The following is a 20281-nucleotide window of genomic DNA, read 5'->3' as shown; positions in this document are numbered from 1 at the left end:
CAGTGGTCGCCGCAGGTGATGGAGGGAAAAAGATCCCTGGCACAACACCACATGGTGTGGAATCATCATCATCATCATAATCATCACCAGCCTATCTACGCCCAATGCAGGGCAAAGGCCTCTCCCATTATTCTCCATTTATCCCGGTCCAGCGCTAACTGCGACCAATTTATCCCGGCCAACTTCTTGATCTCATCTGCGTATCTAACTTTCTGCCGCCCCCTGCAACGCTTGCCTTCTCTAGCGATCCACTCTGTTACCCTTAATGACCAACGGTTATCTTCCCTTCGCATTACATGCCCTGACCACGTCCATTTCTTTTTCTTGATTTCTACTAGTATGTCCGTAACCCGCGTTTGCTCCCTTACCCAGTCGGCCCTCTTATTGTCCCTTAATGTTACACATATCATCTTCCGTTCCATTGCTTCCTGAGTCATCCTCAATTTAAATTGAACCCTCTTAGTGAGCCTCCACGTTTGTGCCCCGTAGGTAAGTACAGGTAAGATGCAGCTGTCATACACTTTCTTCTTCAGGGACAATGGTAGGCTGCCATTGAATATCTGAGAATGCCTGCCGTACGCACCTCACCCCATTCTTATCCTTCTAATTATCTCTGCCTCATGGTTGGGATCCGGGGTCACAACTTGTCCTAAGTAGATATATTCGCTTATCACTTCACTGCCTCTACACTTATCTCAAACCGCTGTACTGTCCTGAGTTTATTGATCAATACTTTAGTTTTCTGAGTATTAATTTTGAGACCCACGCTTCTACTCTGTCCAGTGCGGAAAGCATGCTTTGCAATTCGTCCCATGAGTTACTTAGCAAGGCAACGTCATCAGAAAATCTGAGGTTACTGAGGTATTCTTTATTAACCATTACTCTCACCTGTTCCCAATACTTCTTGTAAACATGCTGTGAATAGCATTGGAGAGATTGTGTCTCCTTGTCTGACACCCTTCCTTATAGGTATTTTATTGCTCTCCCTATGGATGATGATGCTAGCTGTAGACCCATTGTAGATATCCTCTAGGATTGTTATATAATGCTCATCTACACCCTGGTTCCGTAGTGCCTGAATGACTGCGGAGGTTTCTACCGAGTCAAATGCTTTCTCGCAATCTATGAAGACTATATATAGGGGTTCAGTATGCTCAGCGCACTTCTCTATCACCTGATTTATCATTTGAATATGGTTCATTGTTGAATAACATTCACGGAAATCCTGCTTGTTCTTTAGGTTGAGTGAAATCTAAGGTTGCAGAAATTCTGTTACCGATTACCTTTGTAAGTACTTTGTAGACTACTGACAGTAAGCTGATCGGTCTGTTATTTTTCAAGTCCTTCATGTCACCTTTGTTATTAATTACAGTAAAAGCTCGGTAATTCGGCTCTCACGGGACCGGGAAAAATGTCCGAATTATCCGAATGCCGAAATAATGAATGAACAGGAAAAACAACAATAAATCACGTTGGAGAAGCATACCTTTATTTGCTAAACTATTTTGTAATAGTCATCTGCTTTTTCGCGCAGATTCAGGCTGACATTAACATTTTTCTTAACTCTTCCAAGTGGCCAACAGCACGCGAACTGTCGGAACTGCTCAGGCAAACGTCCTCCAATATCAAAAGCGCCTCCGAGATTTCTCGTGAGGTGCGATGAGGTCGTGCCTGTACCTTCTCGCATGAGTTTTCGTGAGAATCATGGTCTTCCTGGGGGCCCGTGACATCATTAATAATTTCTTCATCGGTCAGCAGACCAGCATTTGTCCGAATTAAGCGCTGCGGGGCCGAATTCGGCCGATTAAACGAAGGTTTGGTCCCTTAGACTAACATGCGCTTTGGGCGGGACCAGTAGAGCCGTTCAAGTTATCCGAATTTCCGAATTAACGGGTGTCAAATTAACAAGGTTTTACTGTATGATGATGTTCGCGTTCTTACAAGATTCCGGTACATTCACGGTCATTGGGGATTTCATATACAGTTTTCCAGTTTTTCAAGTACAATTTCTCCACCATCCTTCAAGAGGTCTGCTGTTTTCTGATCCTCACCAGGTGCTTTGCCCCCTTTCATTTCTTTGTAAAGTAAGGTGGCGGAAATGCTGCATACTGAACCAGAGGGCTCTGGACGAATCGTGACCACATGAACATCGGAGAAACTCTTCGTACACTTCCTGTTCCAGACAAATCTCTAACCGCCACGCAACTGCGCATTCTTCGACGCATACAGTTAAATACCATCCTTACACCTGCTCGTTCCTTTCTATACCTTCCCCGACACTCCCCAGCATGTCCCAATCCTGCTGAACCATACGCTAATTTAGAACACTGCATTTTCTCCTGCCCCATTGCAATTCAATGCCCGCATCTTCCCCACCCTCCCCCTTCAACGTGGTGGAATTGACCAGTTTCCGTTGGGGAATCTGGCCCGGGACATGGTTGACGCTTAATGTTGCGTTCAAATAAAGTGTTTTCCTCCCCCTCCTCGTGTCGGCACGTTCTGGTAGAGTTAACAGAGGTGTATCGGACAACTCAGCCGAGTCTTGCGTGCAACCCTTGTGTCAAATATTATCAGTGCCAAAAGCGGACCCGTCATGCTTGGAATAAACTGAGCAAAGTTTTGTTCATAAACCAAAATTTCATTTCATATAGTAAAATAACGTTGTTGTATCGTGTGTTCCAGAATATGTTTTTCTGGTCACTAGCGGAGAGCGTGTTAGTAGGATAATAAAGTTTCAAAACATTTACATTAGTGATCTTTAAAAGCCACAAAGACGCAAAAAAACTTCTCTAATGACGGTGAAGCCAATTTTTTCTATATAAATACACCAGACGGTGCGAAAAAATAAAGGTTTCGATAGCAAGGAAAAGTTCCCGCAGTAATATTATTATTAATTTATATTATGCTTAACACAGGTTACAGATTTAAACCGCTTAGCCGTTCTAATGAACCGGTTCACTTCAGAGAACGGGGCCGTTCTGAGCCACTCACTGAAATGAGCCGTTCGGCCATCTCTAGCCCACGTAGGTCGCTGAAAACTTCAGACAAGCTTTGACGCAACAGCACAAGCACTTTGTCTGGAGAACGATATATGTAACACTGGCCCGTTCAGATCATGCGCGTTCGATGACGCACTGTCTGTCTTTACGTTCCCAGTAATACCGCAGTGGTCAGGAATGCATTGAAACTCTCATGATGGTTGGCCTTCAGAGAGTATAGATGCAATACATTATGTCTGAAAAAAGCTGACTTTTCTGGTACGGGGTAAGATATTAGCCGCTGAAGCACGCCCGAGAACCTGTAAAGATTGCCCAATGACGTTATGGTTCCTCGATGATGGTGGAGAAAGCAACGCGCAGAGCCGCAAGTTCGGTAAACGTGGATGTTGTTTTTGGCTAAGCATTGAACTGAAGGTGCTGCGGGAGGATAGAACCAGATACGTATAAGATATGAGATGGCTCTCAAAACCAACCAGTTCCCTTTATATGTGAGCCATTTGTTCTAAGAAGAAGAACATCAAGGCAGGGGTAGGAATATATTGTTTGTTGGCAATGCGGGGCACTCCAGTTGTAATTGACCGTTGCGACAACATCTAGGGCGGTTGTAGAGACAGAGCAGGGTGCTGGGTGTTATCCCTATTGAACTCCCGTGTTACGCTGTGCAATCACTTAAGCCACCCCATACCAGCTACCGGATGGAATAGAATTGACTTCCCGTTGCAACTCGTGCGCAGTACACGCTTGTTGCCTCCAGAGCTCCATATGCAGATGGCATCCGCGTGCCCGGAGATTTCTACAGACAGCGGCAAACACTTCTCTATGCCCAACATATGGCGAGCATCAAACGGAGGACACCACCCAGTGGAACACTGCGGATCGCTCAGTCACAAAACCGCATATGTTGCTAGCTTCACGGGTTCGCAAGAACACGGTCGCAAAGTTTCTTGTACGTTCACCATAAACAACCAGGCAGCAGAGGTCTTACAGTTCGGTCTCTGGGCACATCACTAAAAAACATGGGAACTCAAGGGACCTGCCAGACGGTGGCTACTCATATCAGGCACTCGAAATTGCCTGACGACTACATGAACTCTCCCTCGCCAAGATGACACATTTCCTAGGCATACGGCACCTGTGCCCAACGAAGCGGTATATGCTGCTGCCTGAGATCCCCAACAACGCAGAATTGAAATACCGAAGAACGACACCTCATTGCTTCTCTAACTCACATCCACCAGCTCCCTTCTCACCAATACAGCTATCGGAAGAGTCCCGCCCTCAGAATTACAATTCCCTCGACATGAACCTACCACATTCCCTAAACTCCAAAGCTCTATCAAAACCATTTCAGCCATAATGCACAGCTACGCCTCCACACTGCATGTTTTTAGGCGTTTCTCCCTCATAACATATGCATGCCCGCCAAAACCCTTAACATTCCCCCTACTCCCTAACACTATAGCTTCTGGGGGAGCCGTCCAGCCGCTCGGCGCTTCAGAATCCGAGAAATGCTGGTTGCAAGGTACATTTCGAGAGCTACAACCAAGGTATCTACTCAGGAAGCCTTTCGTCGAAAGGCCCATCGAAAATCGCGTTTGGTGTTTCATTAAAATGTATTCCTTGCTCAGTGTGCTCGAGCACAAAAGGAACAACCCGGGCAGGGTCGGGCGGCGTATTCCAACATTCCTTTCTACCGCATGAGTTATATTCGCTGGGGGTCATCAGTATCGTCATCATCATCGTCCTTAGCCTGTCTACGCCTACTCCTGGGAAAAAGCCTCTTCGATAGATCTTCAATTACCAAGGTCCTGTGCTAGCTACGACCGATTTATACCCGCAAACTCCTCGATCTCATCTGCCCGTCTAACTTCCTCCGGCCCCCTGCCACGCTTGCCTTCTCTAGGGATCCACTCTGTCGCCCTTTATGACCAACATTTATCTTGCCTTCGATGCTACTTGAATAAAAATTACTTACTGCTTGTCCAGGATTAATGGGAATTCCTTCTTATCCAGGACCAATTTTTTTACAACTCCTTAGTTTTCGGGAAATCTGTATATTGCTTTCCTTTTGAGCTGTATGGCTGCTACTAAGGTACATGTCAAATTTTTCTTAAGACTTCTCTTCCACCTACAGAACATTTTTACCCTTTCTTTGAGTGTTGTCAATAGACACCGGTATTGGGCTTAATGTTATGCTCACTAATTTGCGCGGTGGCCCGTTGGTCTAGAGGTATGATTCTCGCTTTGGGTGCGAGAGGTCCCGGGTTCGAACCCCGGACGGGCCCTTTTTTTTTCCTTTCACAAAAATTGATTTATTCAGCTTCACCGCAAGGATGGCGTTACAGTAATAAAATAACAGAACCAATAGGCGTCTTCGCCATCTCGTTCGCGACAACTTCGCGTTGTGTAGTTGCATTTAGGCATTTCTCCTAACATTATTTATTATTTATTTAAGAACATACTGTACGCCATGGAGGCCCAAGAAGGCCGGGCATAATGTGGTAACAATATCAGCCAAACGAAAATGCAAGCAGTACACAGCAAAAAGCAGAAACAAGAAAAGCAAGTATAAAACAGTGTACGCTAGGCACAACTAAGCATTTGCTTCTAATGAACCAAGAAAGTTTAAACAATTTTCTGGAGTAAAGATCCAATGAATAATTGTGCGGTGGGAAAAGGAAATTGAAACAGATTGGTAGAAGCGAACATTGGGGTTAAGGACAGAGAATGGGAATGACGAGTACGGCGAGTAGCAAGGGGTTTCAAGAAGGAACTCCAGTCCAAAGCAAGTTTGCGGTAACAAAGTAAATACAATAATTTAAGGCGGAGAAACTGTCTTCTGGACAGCAAGAACAGCAAAGACTTCATTTTAAGTGACAGCCCACGTATTGTACAGGTCGACGTAGAGGTACCAAGTCAGATTCGGAGCAGTGATCATAGGATTGTTAGACGCCAGGTAAGCTTAAATTTCACAAAAGATAGCAGTCATAGAAAAATTTGCAAGCTGCGATTTAAAAAGGCTGTGTCTAGAGTGTCGTACAACGGTACTATAAGCACTTCACTATATCGACGCCAACTTGCGTTTCGGAAAAAAATACTTAGCCTGGAGATACATCGTTCTTCCTACCGTAAAGTAAGGTAACCTAACCTAAATCAACCTAACCTAACACGATCTACCTAACAGGAAGCAATCATTTAAAACTGTAGAATCTAGCCTAAACCATGAAAATATTTCAACTTAGAAAGGTGAAAAAAAAAATAATCGCGGAAAGAGGCGGTCTCCAAGCACCGTCCTTGCATCAATAACCTATGACGGAACCTTTACACAATAAGAACTTTTTTTATCAACAAAGCTGTTAAGAAAGTGTAATTTTTCGTGTCAGTATTTAAATATACCTCGAAATTGCCGAGCGCGCGACCGAGAGCGCGGGTCTCACGGCGACCACCCAGCAGTATACAAAACCAAGAAAATACCTAGCGCTCGGACGAAAAAGAAGGAGCGGTTATTCCTAATTAGCAGCAGGTTGATTCCTCCCAGTGCCTTTGGTCCACACTGCAACGCCTCTGGCCCCTCCACGGACAGTCGACAAGCAACAGGATGACCCCTCAGGGACGTCCTCTGCTCCGGATCCCACTCTCTGGCCGCTAGGCCTAGCACCTCAATCGCAGTACAATTGGTGGGTACGGCACCGCTCCGCTATGTCACACATGTCAGCGCAACTGGCGGCGACCCTCGCTGCTACAGATGCGACTACGCGGACCCGACTCTAGAGGATTTTCCACTAATGGCTGTAACGCCACCGTTCCCACTACCTCCGGCTGAGCCCTCCAGTTTATCGAAGCGTCCGTCTGACCAGGGGGCACCCCAAGTGACTACTGACGACTCCACTTCACCTGCGGCCCAGCGGGCGTGTTCCTTGGACACAAACCAGACACTTCAGCGGTCGGATGAGCGAACTGCACCACCGGCAGCCGCTCCACCCCGTGCAGCGACCGCCGTTCCGCAGAGCTTTACAGCGACGGCCAGCTTCTCGACGTACAAGGTCGTCATGAAACCTCGCGAGAGCTTTAACATCCTGTCTCTTCCAACGAAGTCACAAAAGGCTCTCGACAGCTGCCTGGAAACCTCTGGCTTTACTGGCTACGCCTGCCACAGTCGCACCAACACTGTATCGGTGTGGGTGCCTTCTTAGAGGCTGTCCAGCGGCTATGCTCCCTAGACCGTATTCCTCTCGCAGCTGAAAAGCGGCTTCCTGTACAAGTGTACCTGCTGTCGGGAAGTGACATGCGGCGATGTGTCGTTTCTGGGGTAGACCCCGGAGTGGATCCCGAAGTACTCCGTGCCAGCTTACGGTGTGCCACTCACCAGGTGCTTCTTGCCCGCTACATGGGCTCTGGCTGAACGTGCCTTGTTACTCTGCGCGGTCCGCCAGAGCAACGGGAACGACTTTTGTACAATGGCTGCGTACTTTGGCTCCGCCTGTTCAAGGCCGGAGTAGTGCACTGTTGCCGATGCTTTCGTCAGGGGCACATAAGACTTCGTGCCCCTCCGCAGCATCCGAACCACCTGCTACCTCTGAATCGGAACCACCAGCTACCCCGTCGGCCGTAGTGCCAAAGGTCACGTTTCGATGCGGTCTGTGTCGTAGCGATGACCATGACATTACGGACAATAAATGTCCTACGAAATGCAAAGTTGCACTTGCTAAATGATGAGCGTGGCGACGCCGGTCCGAGCCCAAGGGAATCCATACCTCCAACCGCTTCGAGTGTTTGGCGGGGGATAACGAAGACGCTATGCAGGAAGTTGCTGCACAGCCTGCGGATAGTCCTCGTACTGTGATGTGTTCCATCGCTCCTTCCGCCGACAGAATTAGCACAACCAAACTTGAAAGGCATCTCCGGTTACGGACGAGATAGTGGAGGTGGACCAACAGTTGGCTGTGCTGCAAGCTGAGGTCACCAATCTCAACCAGCGCCGGGCTCGGGTAATTCGTCGGTCACAACGTCAGCCGCGAGAACAACCAAGCCATTCGAGTCAGCCCCGTCTCTCACCACTGAGCCTGCACTAGCAAAAACCAGTCCCTTCTATCCTCACCCACCAAGAGCTCCTACAGTTTGTGGTGCAGCAGCTACAGAACTTAGCGTCTTTGTTAGCAGTCGAACTTCGCTAGACCTCTTTTTACTGTGCCTTACCCACAATATATTGTAAAGTGGAACAGCCGGGGGCCCACAACGAAAGTTGGTGAGCTTCGTGAACGTCTTCGCCTAGGCAAATTTCGAGCTTGGGCGTTCCTTCTCCAAGAACCGAATGGTTTACCTCGCCTCCTAAATTTTATGCTACTATGCCTTCCATATCTGATAGGCGACTCAGCAAGCTGAGCGCTTTTTTTCATTGTCTTTTTAGTACATTATGTGCATTTAGTGAGAGTTTCTACTTCATCAATATTGAACGCATGCTTGCCGATATCGGTAAGATCGGCAGTAATGTAGCCATGTCCGCTTTGAAAAGGAAGAAAACAGAGGTAAGCACGATCATCATCAGCTAGACTTGACACACATACCGCGTATTGCTGCGGTAAGTTCAGGGTGCCTTCATTGCGCGGCGAAATAAAACAAATCGAAGTTCGATGACAAACTTCAGGGGTGCGATCATTACGCGAGTGCGACAAGTATGCGACTAAATACGGTGAAAGCAAAAACGGAGCTTGACAAATTTACTTCAGTGTCCCTTTGAAAGGCCGTCTCCGCCGGCGAGAAATGGAATGTCGCCGTCTGGTACAGTATCCCAGCTAGACCCCTTTCAACAATCTTGAGTGCGGTAAAGAGCATGAATTTCGCAAAAAGGCATCGTTTCAGCGTAACTTTAGTTCTTGAAACGCGTTAAGGCGCCGAAAAGTGTCAAAAGGCCAAAAGCGGCCAAAAGCGATACTCAAGTTATGTCGGTTAATACGTGGGTAAGTGACCTTACTTTTGTGGAGCCCCGTGTAGTGCCTAAGCTAGCGCGAAAGCAGGAGGCGCAGCTCACGCAGTTTTTCATTGTGAAATAAATGCATAAAATTTGAATTAACTATCACTGATGTCTAGCCTTTCGGTTTCGTTTCTGCTTTATTCCCGCAAGTCTTAACTCGAAACCTGCGTATAACGAAAAATTTCAAATTTTCGTCAACATCATTACATTCAGTTTTAACGGTACTTAAATTGGCCAGCATTCCCAAAGTTAAGTCATTAAAGCTGGGCTACGTTTTTTAACGGTAAACGTGTGCACTCCAGCCATAGTGCATTTTTCTGCAAATTGCAAATGTTACGCGCTTGGTGATTTGGAGAATACTCGGTACGAAATGTCTCCGCATTATCTCTGATTTTGGCCTTTCGTTTGTGGGCTTCTTCTTCGGGAGCCCTGGTTTGCGGTATCCGGAAAGCAACCCTCCCGCCAAGCTGGATTGCGCGTTGCCCCCCGGACACCACAAGCAGCCCCTTGGATGTGAGGCAGTTTTATACCTTCAAGCTTGGACCGGCGCATTTGCCGGTGTTTTTGCTGGCATCGCCTGGCAGTGCTCCCGACCAGTGTGCGCCAGGAGCAAAGCGTCAACAGCCACGTGGCTTCGGGAAAGTTCGCACTCAGTCACTTAAAATTCCCAAAGCTAGGTGCCCTACGCCTGTGCAAATCAAAGTCTTAGGGGACGAGACTTCCCATCTCAAAGCTGGAGAGTTTACCGGCCGTGCCCCCGAAGGCAGTGGTGCATGATAGTGGAAAGACTGAAATTGAAGCTTTAACCGGCGCAGTGGCTTAGTGGCTGCTGAGCTCAAGGACGTGGGCTCGATCACGGTCGTAGTGGCTGCTTTTCTGATGGATGTGGAGTGCGTAAACGCCCGTGTGTTGAGATCTAGGCGCCCGTAAAAGTGCCCGGGTGGTCGAAATTTGCCGGAGGCCCTCCAGTACGGCGCGCCTCATAGCACAGATGTAGTTTGGGGATGGTAAACCCTAATATTTTGAATTCTTGCACTAACAAAGACAGCGACAATAAACTTCTGCGCATGTGCCATAGGAGCGACTGGAACCACACATAACCTCGTTTGGTGGAGGGAAAACCTGAATGCCATCCCCTAAAAGCCTAAAAAGTTCGTGGTGGTGGTGTCCCTAGGCAAACTTGTGGGGTTTGGCTGCGAACTGACGTTAAATAGACACTTAGCTCGCCACGACACTGTAAGAGATACTTATCGCGCCTGTGAGGCTTCCGTATAGTGAGCCAAACCTAACCCCTCCTAAGCTTCCCTTCACCATCTAGGACTCGCGTTGTCCCACTGAGGCGGTAATTCGTCTTGAAATTTCTTGCCATGTGCTGCAGGTAGACAAAACGTGCCAACGCTTTCTACTTCTTGTCCGGCAGCTAGGCAAAACGACCTTACCATTCACTTTCTGAGGCTCCATTGACATGTAGGGGGTCTAGGGAACGAAGTCCCGGACAAGTTGGCTCGAGAAGCTCTTTCAAATGATCGCTTGTGCAAAGTGGTGCCAGACATATGCAGAAAGTGTTTTAAGGCAGCCGATCACGGATCATTTCAAGTCGCTTTGCCTCCGACGCTTCCAGCCATGCATTACTAAAAGAATGAACGGAGCTGAGGGGTCACTGCGATATTTCGAATGGTATTCGGAAGAATTCAGCACGGACTCTGCCGTGTTTGTACAGGCTGAAGCTTAGCTCATCGCCCATGAGTCCTGCGTTTGGGGCAAGGGTTTATGCAGAATTTCGATTTCTTGGGGTGTAGAAATTGTCCTGTTGGGTGTCCGTGGGGGCTGTTGGGGGAGGGGGGGGTAAGTGTTCAAATCCCTTGGCGGGGTGCTTGTGATTGAGCAATCTTTATTGGGGGGTGTTGAAATCCTTCTGTGGGGTGCGTTTAAATCCCTGTTGCGCGGTATCAAGCAACATGAGACCTCTCGTCCGAAAGATGCTGTGCTATCACAGACGTTTACATCCTTGCCAAACTGGAGGATAACCTGAGAAAATAATGTCCTCCGCGTCCTCCAAAGATACATGCAGGGCGGCTCTTCTTCGAAGTGGTTCTCAGAAGTGTCGCCGTTGTGTCGCATGTTCCGGAGAGCCATGAAAAATCCCGGGCCATCTCCACTAACGTGAAACCTGGGGAGGGCCGAAGTACGCAGTGTATAAGTGTATTCTTGGTGCCTTGGCGTTTTTGCCAACGGAGACGAAAGCGTTTCGGATAGAGGTGTACAGCTTTGATGTAAAAGTCTCTTGCCTTTGAAGAACGAAGCTCTTTAGCGCGAGGCGTAAACGGGTGTCGCGATGTTTTTTTTTTTACACGCGTTACTACGCGCTTAAGCGGGAGGCCTAAACGAGTGTATCGGTGTTTTTTTTTCTAGTACGCGTTACGTTCTAGCGCTAGGCGTCAACGACGAGTTCCCGGTATTTTAGTACGGTGACTACATCAGACGACGATTACGACGACGACAACGACGACAGCAGACGCCAACAGCCAGAGCCTTAAGGGGCTTCGACCCTTAAAAAATGCATACCTCCTGGTAGGCCACGCGTTGGACACAGGGACGATGTTCAACGTGTCTCATAGTAGGCCAAGCGCCTCGTTTTGCGCCTTATTTCGCATTGAACGTTTATCAACGAAATTCTGATTTCGAATTATGAGGTGTGAGAATAAGTAAGGCAGCTGTCAAGCTTCGTAAAACAAGGCGTTAACAACAGAAGGTGCCTCCGGGATTTGATACCGTATTAAATGTCAAGATTGGCACTTGACTATATTGAAATGTCAGTGTTTGCCAAATAGAGGTAACGGTGGCGTTGATATCCGGGATACTGCCTAATGGGCAAGAGGCCACTTAGCCTTTCATTTCGGAAACATTCCTTAGCGTTCAACTGGTTCCTATAGCCAATTCGCACGCCGGCTCAGTGAACTGAAATATCAAGAGAAGAATCTAGGTATAAGGATATAAATGAGATAATATAAACAGAAATAAAGTCTAAACGGGCGCGGCGTGGTCATCAAACACAGCTGTGCAATCTAATCTGCCATCAGTCGGCGCATGCGCAAAGGCGTAAACCCCGAGCGTTCGGACTCTCTCCATTGCCGCGGGGCGATACGTATAGAGCCCTGGCGGTCCGACCGAATCGGTCGCCATGACACCGCAAACTCCTCCGCATCGATTGCGGGGCCGAAAGACAACGGCTGCCGACACCTCTCCGTTTCGACAAAGGCACTTATCCGCGAGTCGGGCGGGTCGCTTTGAACAGCATCCCCGTTACGACAACAACTCCGGTCCCCTCCACGCGCGGTTTAAACGGTGTCCGAGTTCGGTCACTCGAAAGCTTGCATCGCACCTTCCCGCATTCGTCGGCACACGGCACAATGAGAGCAACGAGAGCGTAGAAAGCTCTTGTTAGACCAAAATTAGAATATGCGGATCTGATATGGAGCCCGCATCAAAAATACTTAATCAAGAAAATAGAAAGAGTGCAAAATTTAGCAATGCAGTTTTAAATGCAGAGCATCTCAGTAACTCACGATGTCACCCGCGTTGGCGTCCGTATTCCGCGTCCGCATCGCTCCCCCTACACTATATAAAAAAATAATACTTGCCGGCGCCAGGTTTCGATCCTACGACTCTGCGGGCGGAACGCAAGGTGCACGGTACTCTACCAACTGAGCCACAAAGCCAACACAGAACGGAAGGTTACGAACGTGCCTTATATCCTTGACTCATTCAACCGTCGGCCAGAGGTGCGCCCTCTCCCCCGCGTCCTTCTCGCCTTCTCTCCGCTCGCAACGCCCTCTCTCGCCGCGTTCGGTTCGGGCGCACAACAGGTGGGGACGTGCGCAACACCCTATCTCGCCGCGTTAGGTTCGCGCGCAAGAACAGGTGGGACGCTCGCATCGCGCTCTCTCGCCGCGGTCGGTTCGCGCTTCAACCACATATGTCGTTCGCGCGCGCTGCGGTCGCTAACATCTGTGGCGTGATCGTGACGTCAGCATCACGCGTTCGCGTGGTGGCGATTTCGGCGCTATAACACTCTCTCGCGAGGGGCATTGGATTGGATTCGATTGGATTGGCTGGGAGTGGCTTGGATTGGCTTGGATTTGGATTGGATTGGATTAAAGTGGATTGTGTTGGATTGCGTTGCGTCATAGCCGTGCCACGTTGCATCATAGCCGCTCCACGTTGCGTCATAGCCGCGGCAGGGGGTTCACGGCACGTTTCACCATCGACTTCATCGACAATGTCTACGCTGGAAGACAAGAATTACAACAACAACAACCAATACGTAATCCATACGACTTGCAGGCGCGCCCCCCCGCAGAAATGCTCTGCATTTGATCGTGCCCCTCGCGAGGGGGATGTTTTCTTTTTCATTACGCGTTACGTTCTCGCGCGAGGCGTACACGACTTTTATACACTCCACATACTCGCGTTTTTCCAGCGTGTCTGTTCTTCGCGACAGCGCAAAATTAAAAAACTAGCTCATCGCAGAAGTGTGTCTCGTATTAAGTTTTTATATCAGTTGTACCACGGTCACTACAAAATACCTCGTGAAAGTTACTTAACTGAGCCCCCCATGCGGTCTGATCGTACAAACGACAGCAAAACTCTTAGGCAACCATTTAGTAACATTAACGTACATCAATATTCTCTTTTTCCGCATTCAATGTCACTATGGAATAAATTACCCGAAGAAGTAGTTAACGCTCATACAACAGAATCGTTCATTCAGTATACAAACAACCTTTCCTTTGACCAATAAATTTTTGTTGTTTTTTTTGCCGCAATGAAGGCAGCTGCTTCCTGCATTCGTTTTTCATTTTATGTGTAGTACGTAATTTCTTTGTGCATTCCATCGCTGTGTGTACATGTTTATTACTGTTATATTACTCTTGTGTATTGTGTTGCATTGATGTGTGGGCACATTTTATTACTGCTGTATTACTGTCGTGTTCTGAATGGCGAAGCACTTTTTTTTTCTAATCAAATATATGTTAGCGGTAGTAGCAATTAATGTATCTGTACTATTTATGTACCCACTCCTGCTTGGGCCCGAATAGGGCCTGCAGTATTTGTAAATAAATAAATAAATAAATAAATAAAACGCGTGTGCCGGAGGCGTTCCCTAGGAAAACACCGCACTTAAAACCACTCTCGAGCGTGGCGTTGGCGATCCGCTCATTGTAAAACGCCTGGCATGGCATACTTACACGCACCCGGATACAGGACACGTGCTTTTGAGTGGCGGCCAATGAGAGCAGTCATGCATACCACACACCCCGGGTAGGCTTTCGGGAGCCGCGTGGCGTTTTCCGCGGGAGTTGAATGCTTAGTTCCCGTCGGGTACGAATATTTGTACGTGTCTGACCCCGACGCGTGGAATACACGTTGGCACGTACCTATGCGTACGTTTTCGTAGAGGGTGCGTCTGTTCCTGTTGAGATAGAGCCACGGTCCCGCGTCGATTATATGCGGACGCCGCTTACTGCGACACTCATGATTTTGCATTGAAAATCGGCTTTATGTAAACGAATGGCCACCACCGATGACGCTAACGCCTGTCGGAGATTGCAACGGCAGGCGGGGCGAGTGTGAGAAGTCAAACTTCTACAAACGATTTGGGTTCGTTTAACAGCCAGATCAGGGTCTGAGAACCACGGAATACCGCAATGAGAAACCCGAATGAGAAGCAGGTTGAAAAGACATATCGGCCCGCTGCAGGTAACGACAACAAAAAAACTGCAATCCAGTCACTTATACGCACTTCAACGCTGAAGTGACACATTGTTTTGATCTGTCTCACTCCGGGAGCGGCAGAACGTCCGCTCTCCAAATCAGGACTCGCCGTATTTAGGGCTTCCTACCAGGCCTAACCATAACACACGGTGAGACACGGTTTTCTCTTTTTGTGGCACACTCGAAGCACTGTCATGTAACATGAAACGTCGGCGAATAGCAGCCACTTCTCACTGGAACTAAGGATAGCGTCTACACTAACCTCCTCTTAATGTAGACAAATATACACGAAAAAAGAGGGTGGAAAGAGAAGAGGAGGTGTCGCAAAGCGATCCTTCTTCGCTTGGCCTGGTGTGTACGGCCACATACGGCGTGGATCAGAACATAACGGCTTCGGGTATAGATTTCGAGGTTCGATTCCCCAACGCGATCCTCGAGCGGACAGACAATGGTCGATCACGCGCTTCGACACCCCGCGCTCTCACCTAGTTCCCCACCCCTCCTGCTGCCGTTTTTCTCCATTTTTATCCACCCAGTTTAGTTCAGATCCCGGGAATAAAGGAAAGCACTAGGAAGGCCGTCGCTGTGTGTTAGCGATCGGTATACCTGTACTTGCAGCAGCTGCGCGGTTATTCTTTGCGAGCGCAGCGGAAAAATATACCGCTACGAATCCGCTGAACACAACGCTGCTGAATGCGTCGACAGGCTCCGGCCACAACTGTGAGGTCAAAATGTCTGGGTGGCGCTGGAACCGTCGCAGGCTTAAAAATCGCCAACGGAATTGCCATCTGAGTTGAGAATACAAACAGGCACTGTCAGATGTACATGCACTGCCCAACAGTCCCAGAACAATGACAGAGAGGTGGAAAGTAGTGACCAGGCCTCGTTACCAAGGAGTCGGATTCGCTCTGAGACGTAGAGTTTCGCGGACTCTAGGCGCGAATGTACTAATGGGAGTGAAAATAGGAAAGGGAAGGGAGCCCTTTGCAGTAGTTGGGTTAGTTTGAGAGGCATGACCCGCTGATTGAAATACTCGCCTCACTCAGTTCCCAGCGTGGCACTCTGTGCCACGCTGGGAACTGAGTTATGCCACGCCGGGAGCACTCATGTCGCCGTCGCGAAAGGCGTGTATATGACACGTCGGTGCCGTTTTTGTTATCAGGCGCTTTTCTCGGATCGGAAGCGGAAATGGCCGAGCTGGATGCGTGCCATTTCAAGAGCTTTTTGGCACGCTGCGTTTTTTTTTACTTTTTAGATGCGAAGCATCTCATGCTCGAGGCTGTGTCCCTCCCTCCCTTGTTGTCGATGTTGTCCACCGCCCGCACTCTACTGCGCATGCGCGTTTCTTCAGCCCCGGCAGCGTTTGGCCTGACGTCAGCGCAGTTCACTATAAAAAGAAATACTTAGGCGCCGCCGGGTTTCGAACCCACGATTCTCTGGCCGCAACGGGAGGTACGTGGCGCTCTTCCCACTGCGCTACAAACCACTTTTTTTCTTTCTTTATTGCCTTTTTTGTTACAAATGGACATGCGTCAACGCCGAAATTAAACCGTCGCCAATACTTTGGTTGGCTAAAAGATTTAACAAAAACATCAAATGTTGACAGCTCTTCCAATACAGATAACCATTCCAGTTCAGGTTCCAGCAAACGATACACTTCAAATAGACTGGTTACACTTTGTGAGAAATACTTGCTTACCGTCATAGCATTCACGTCACAGTGGCGCACGGCCATACGGGAGCGCAAAATTGTGTGCAACCCTTGGATCATTATCATGTCGTACGGCACTTCATCCTTTTCCACTGCCAAGAAACGTATCCCATGCGGCGTACAGGAAGATCTTTCTTTATCGTTCTCTGTAGAACATCCCAGAAAAAGATGGCTTCCCAGCACTCTATGAAAACGTGTTCAATGCTTTCGGGGTTTTTGCACAAAGTGCACGTTGAGGACCAGCCAAGGAAAAGCCTTTTTTTCCTCCATTCATGTGCTAACGGAAAGTGTGCCGGTGTGCAGCTTAAAGAAAAATGTTGTTACCACGGCAGAGACTACGATATTTTTAACCCGCGACAAAACATCGTGGCCACCACCTGCCCCATACAATGAACGACACAAAGGTACTGAAGAGAGCATTTCGTTCAAGTTTTTCGTTAATGTTTTTCTCGATACATTTGCCAAATACTCCATTGTAAATGTGACCGACAGAAATTTAAAAGATTGAACCACTTCTTTCCAGTAGTCCTTAACGACATATGTTTCATTGCTTGTTAACACAATAAAGCCTGGAATTATTTTTGATAGTGTAGTTTCTACGTAAGTGCTCAAGAATGGATTTTTTACGCCCCGATATAGCAAAAAAAGGTTCAAAATCTGCCTTGCGAAAACATGGGCCAATCCGACACCGCCTTGCCTTACAGGCCGAAAAAGATTACTTCGGCCCATGTGTTCCTACGTAGAACCCCAAATAAACACAGCAAAAACACGATGTATCTTTTGCACTTGCGTTCGGGAATAGTGTATGGCTTGCAGCACATACCACAGTTTCGCGAGAAGGAAAAGGTTACACACTGTGGCACGCGCAAATACAAATAGCGCGCGTCCTCCCCACTTTGCCACTTTCTCGCGCACTTTTGCTGTTTCCGCTTCCCAGTACTCATTGCTACTCGCATAGCTGTCCAACGGTACCCCTAGATACCGCGTCGTCATCACCGTCCAGCTGACATTTGCAAAAACCCGCGGCGTTGATTCCCACCCACCATGCCAAAAACCTTCACATTTTGTCCAGTTCACTGCACTTGCTGTTACCCTACAAAACTGTTTAGTTACATTGATCGCTTCTGTGATACTTTGCTTGTCTTCACAAAAAAAGCGCCACATCATCTGCGTACGTTAATAACTTCCCCTGGCTTGAGTGAAGATGAAACCCAGTTGTTTCAGCACCGTTGATAACTTTCAAACAGTAAGGCTCGAAGAAAATACAAAAAAGTAGGGGTGAATCCCACCCTTGTCGAACAGAAGACAGCACTGGGATACTTTCTGTCACCTCCTAATTAATTACCAACTGCGTGAAGCATTCACGATAGGCCATGCGCACTCCTATGACCACACTACCAAAATTTATATGTTACAAAATACAAAACGATATATCATGGCACACTTTGTCGAACGCTTTCTCATAGTCGATTTGGAGCATAGCAACTTTGCGACCATACATATCGCAACTGTCCAGTACTGTGCGGCTTACCTGAGTTTTTGTAGTTATGCTCCTACCCTTGATTCCGCACGTCTGGTGTGGACCAACAACACTTGTAATAACTCTTTATAATCTTTGTGCTATGACTTTCATGAGTATCTTGTAGTCAATGTTAGCTAGCGTTATTGGACGATAGCCAGTTACCGACTGCCTTTTACAGCAATCGTCAGATTTCGATATTAGCACAGTCTGCGTACCTGAGAACGATGGAGGCAAAACCCCAGTGTCGTACGCCTCGGAAAATACATGAAAAAGGAAAGGTGCTACGCTGTCAGTAAAATGATTATAAAATTCTACGCTCAGTCCATCAGGGCCTGGCGTTTTACTCAATTTAAATCTGAAATTCCCTCTTCGATTTCTCTCAATGACACGGGCTCTTCTAATTCTTGTCTAACATCATCCACAAAACGAGGCATTAGTAAAAGGAAATCGTCTTTAAAATCCTGAATTCTCGGGGAGGCGGGGCTGAAAAGCTCGGTATAATGCTCAAAGAATGCCCGCTTCATTACCTCCCGCTCATGGGTCAGCTCTCCTTGCCACACAGTTCCTTCAATAGCATTACCTTTCGCGTATTTCTTTTCGTCACTTAAAGCCCCTTTAGTACGCGTTTCCCCAGCCAGAAACCTTTCTCCCCTCGCCCTCACGGTGGCTCCTTGAAATCGCTCTTTAGAGCTTCGAGCTTGCTTTTTATCAGTGCTATGCCTTCAATAAACGCACCCGGCCTTTCACATTCAAGGATTAGTAGTTGCCTTAGATTATTTCGAAGCTTAGTTTCTTCTCCTCTTTCTAAACGAGTCAAAACTGTCCCCCTCTCTGTAAACACATTTTGCTTTCTTGCTTAAACAACTCCCATCTTCTCCCCCAGCTTTCTTTTTCCTGCCGTGGGTTCCTGTCAAAACTTTCGGCATGCCTCAGTAAACTTCTCATCTTTTAATATTTTTGCATTGAACTTCCATAAATTCCAGTCAAACTTGTTATAACCTTCTCTCCTCCCTCCCAACAAAAAAGAGACCAGACAATGGTCGCTGAGAGCAACATAATCAACCGCGTAGATTTTACACGACGGCGCTAATCTATGGGAAACGTAAATTCTGTCCAGCCGGGCATGGCTGGCTCCCTGGAAATACGTGTATCGCAGGGCGTCTGCCTTTGCTGCGCAGTGCCCCACATCTGTTAAATCATGCTCATCCAGTATGTTCTGAAGTAGTTGCGCAATCGGGTCCCTGTTCCGCGTTAAGCCTGCTGTGTCTTCTCGCGCGCAGACGCAGTTAAAATCGCCGAGCAGAACAACGTTGTCTTTGTTCTGCAATTCGCTCGCTATCGTTTCAAAAAAACACTTTTCTTTCATTCACCTTATTCGGGGCGTACATGCATATAACAAAAAACTGCATCCCACAATAAGACATTTCACATGTCACTTGACGACCAGATTCACAAGAATAAATTTTCCCTATTTTAATTTCTATTGCATTCTTAACAAACAAACAACAGCCAGAAGGCGTCCCAGGCGCATGGCTAACACAGACACTATACCGGTTTGCGAAAGGACGCACCATCAAATCGGTTCTCTCTTCACTCTCAATTTTTGTTTCCTGTACAGCCAGGATGTCTATTTCTGTTTCATTTATTAACCTACTAAGTTGGTATTGCTTGCGCCTTTCCGCAAGGCCTCGTACGTTCAAAGTTGCAATACTCAATCGTTTTTGAAGGACTATCATTTAAAATTGTAAGTGGAGAGCAAAATGAGAGAAGAAGAAACACAAAAGTTGCCTTTATGCATCTTAATCAGGTCGTTTTCCTGATGCTCGGGTCGCCTCCATCTTCGCACACAAATTCAAGCGGTTCCCTCTGCCACCTCTTCCCCCCGCTGTCTCTGTTCGCCGCTGTCCGACTACTTAAACCACATATATCCCTACTGGCGTCGTGCGCGCCCACTCCCCGTCCACCTTTCGTCGTGCTGAACTAAGTGGGTGACGGCTTGCCTTTGTGCCGTTCCGGTGTCGCACTCGGCCTCGTTTTGGTCGAAGGCCGCCGGACTTGTGTGGTCGCTTTCAGTGGTGGCTCTTCGGAACTCGCAGAACCTGCGCCCTGCGTGTTGTCCCTGGTGAGCTCCCAAGACCGCTTGCTCGTAGCCGCACCCAGACCTGTCGCCCCCTCATCTTCCATTTCTCTCTCTCTCCACTGTCTCGTCCCTTGACTGCTCATCGTCCTTCATTTCCGCCTCCTTCAACGCATTTGTTGTTTCGTCCATCTTCTCCTTTGAAGGCACTATCTCAGCATGACTG

The 20281-nt window shown here is 47.9% G+C and overlaps 1 non-coding gene across 1 annotated transcript; it reads left to right on the top strand.

Annotated features, from left to right (window-relative positions):
• Positions 1–5212: 5212 nt before the first annotated feature.
• Positions 5213–5284, top strand: Trnap-ugg (transfer RNA proline (anticodon UGG)). The gene has a single exon. It is a non-coding gene; the product is annotated as a tRNA-Pro (tRNA).
• Positions 5285–20281: the final 14997 nt, after the last annotated feature.

This window comes from Haemaphysalis longicornis, unplaced genomic scaffold (assembly GCF_048455015.1).
Source record: "Haemaphysalis longicornis isolate Haplotype H1 unplaced genomic scaffold, Haemaphysalis longicornis Haplotype H1 scaffold_8, whole genome shotgun sequence".
Lineage (NCBI taxonomy): Eukaryota > Metazoa > Arthropoda > Arachnida > Ixodida > Ixodidae > Haemaphysalis > Haemaphysalis longicornis.
Note: the sequence above shows the minus strand (reverse complement) of the source record. Positions and strands in the feature narration are given on the sequence as shown.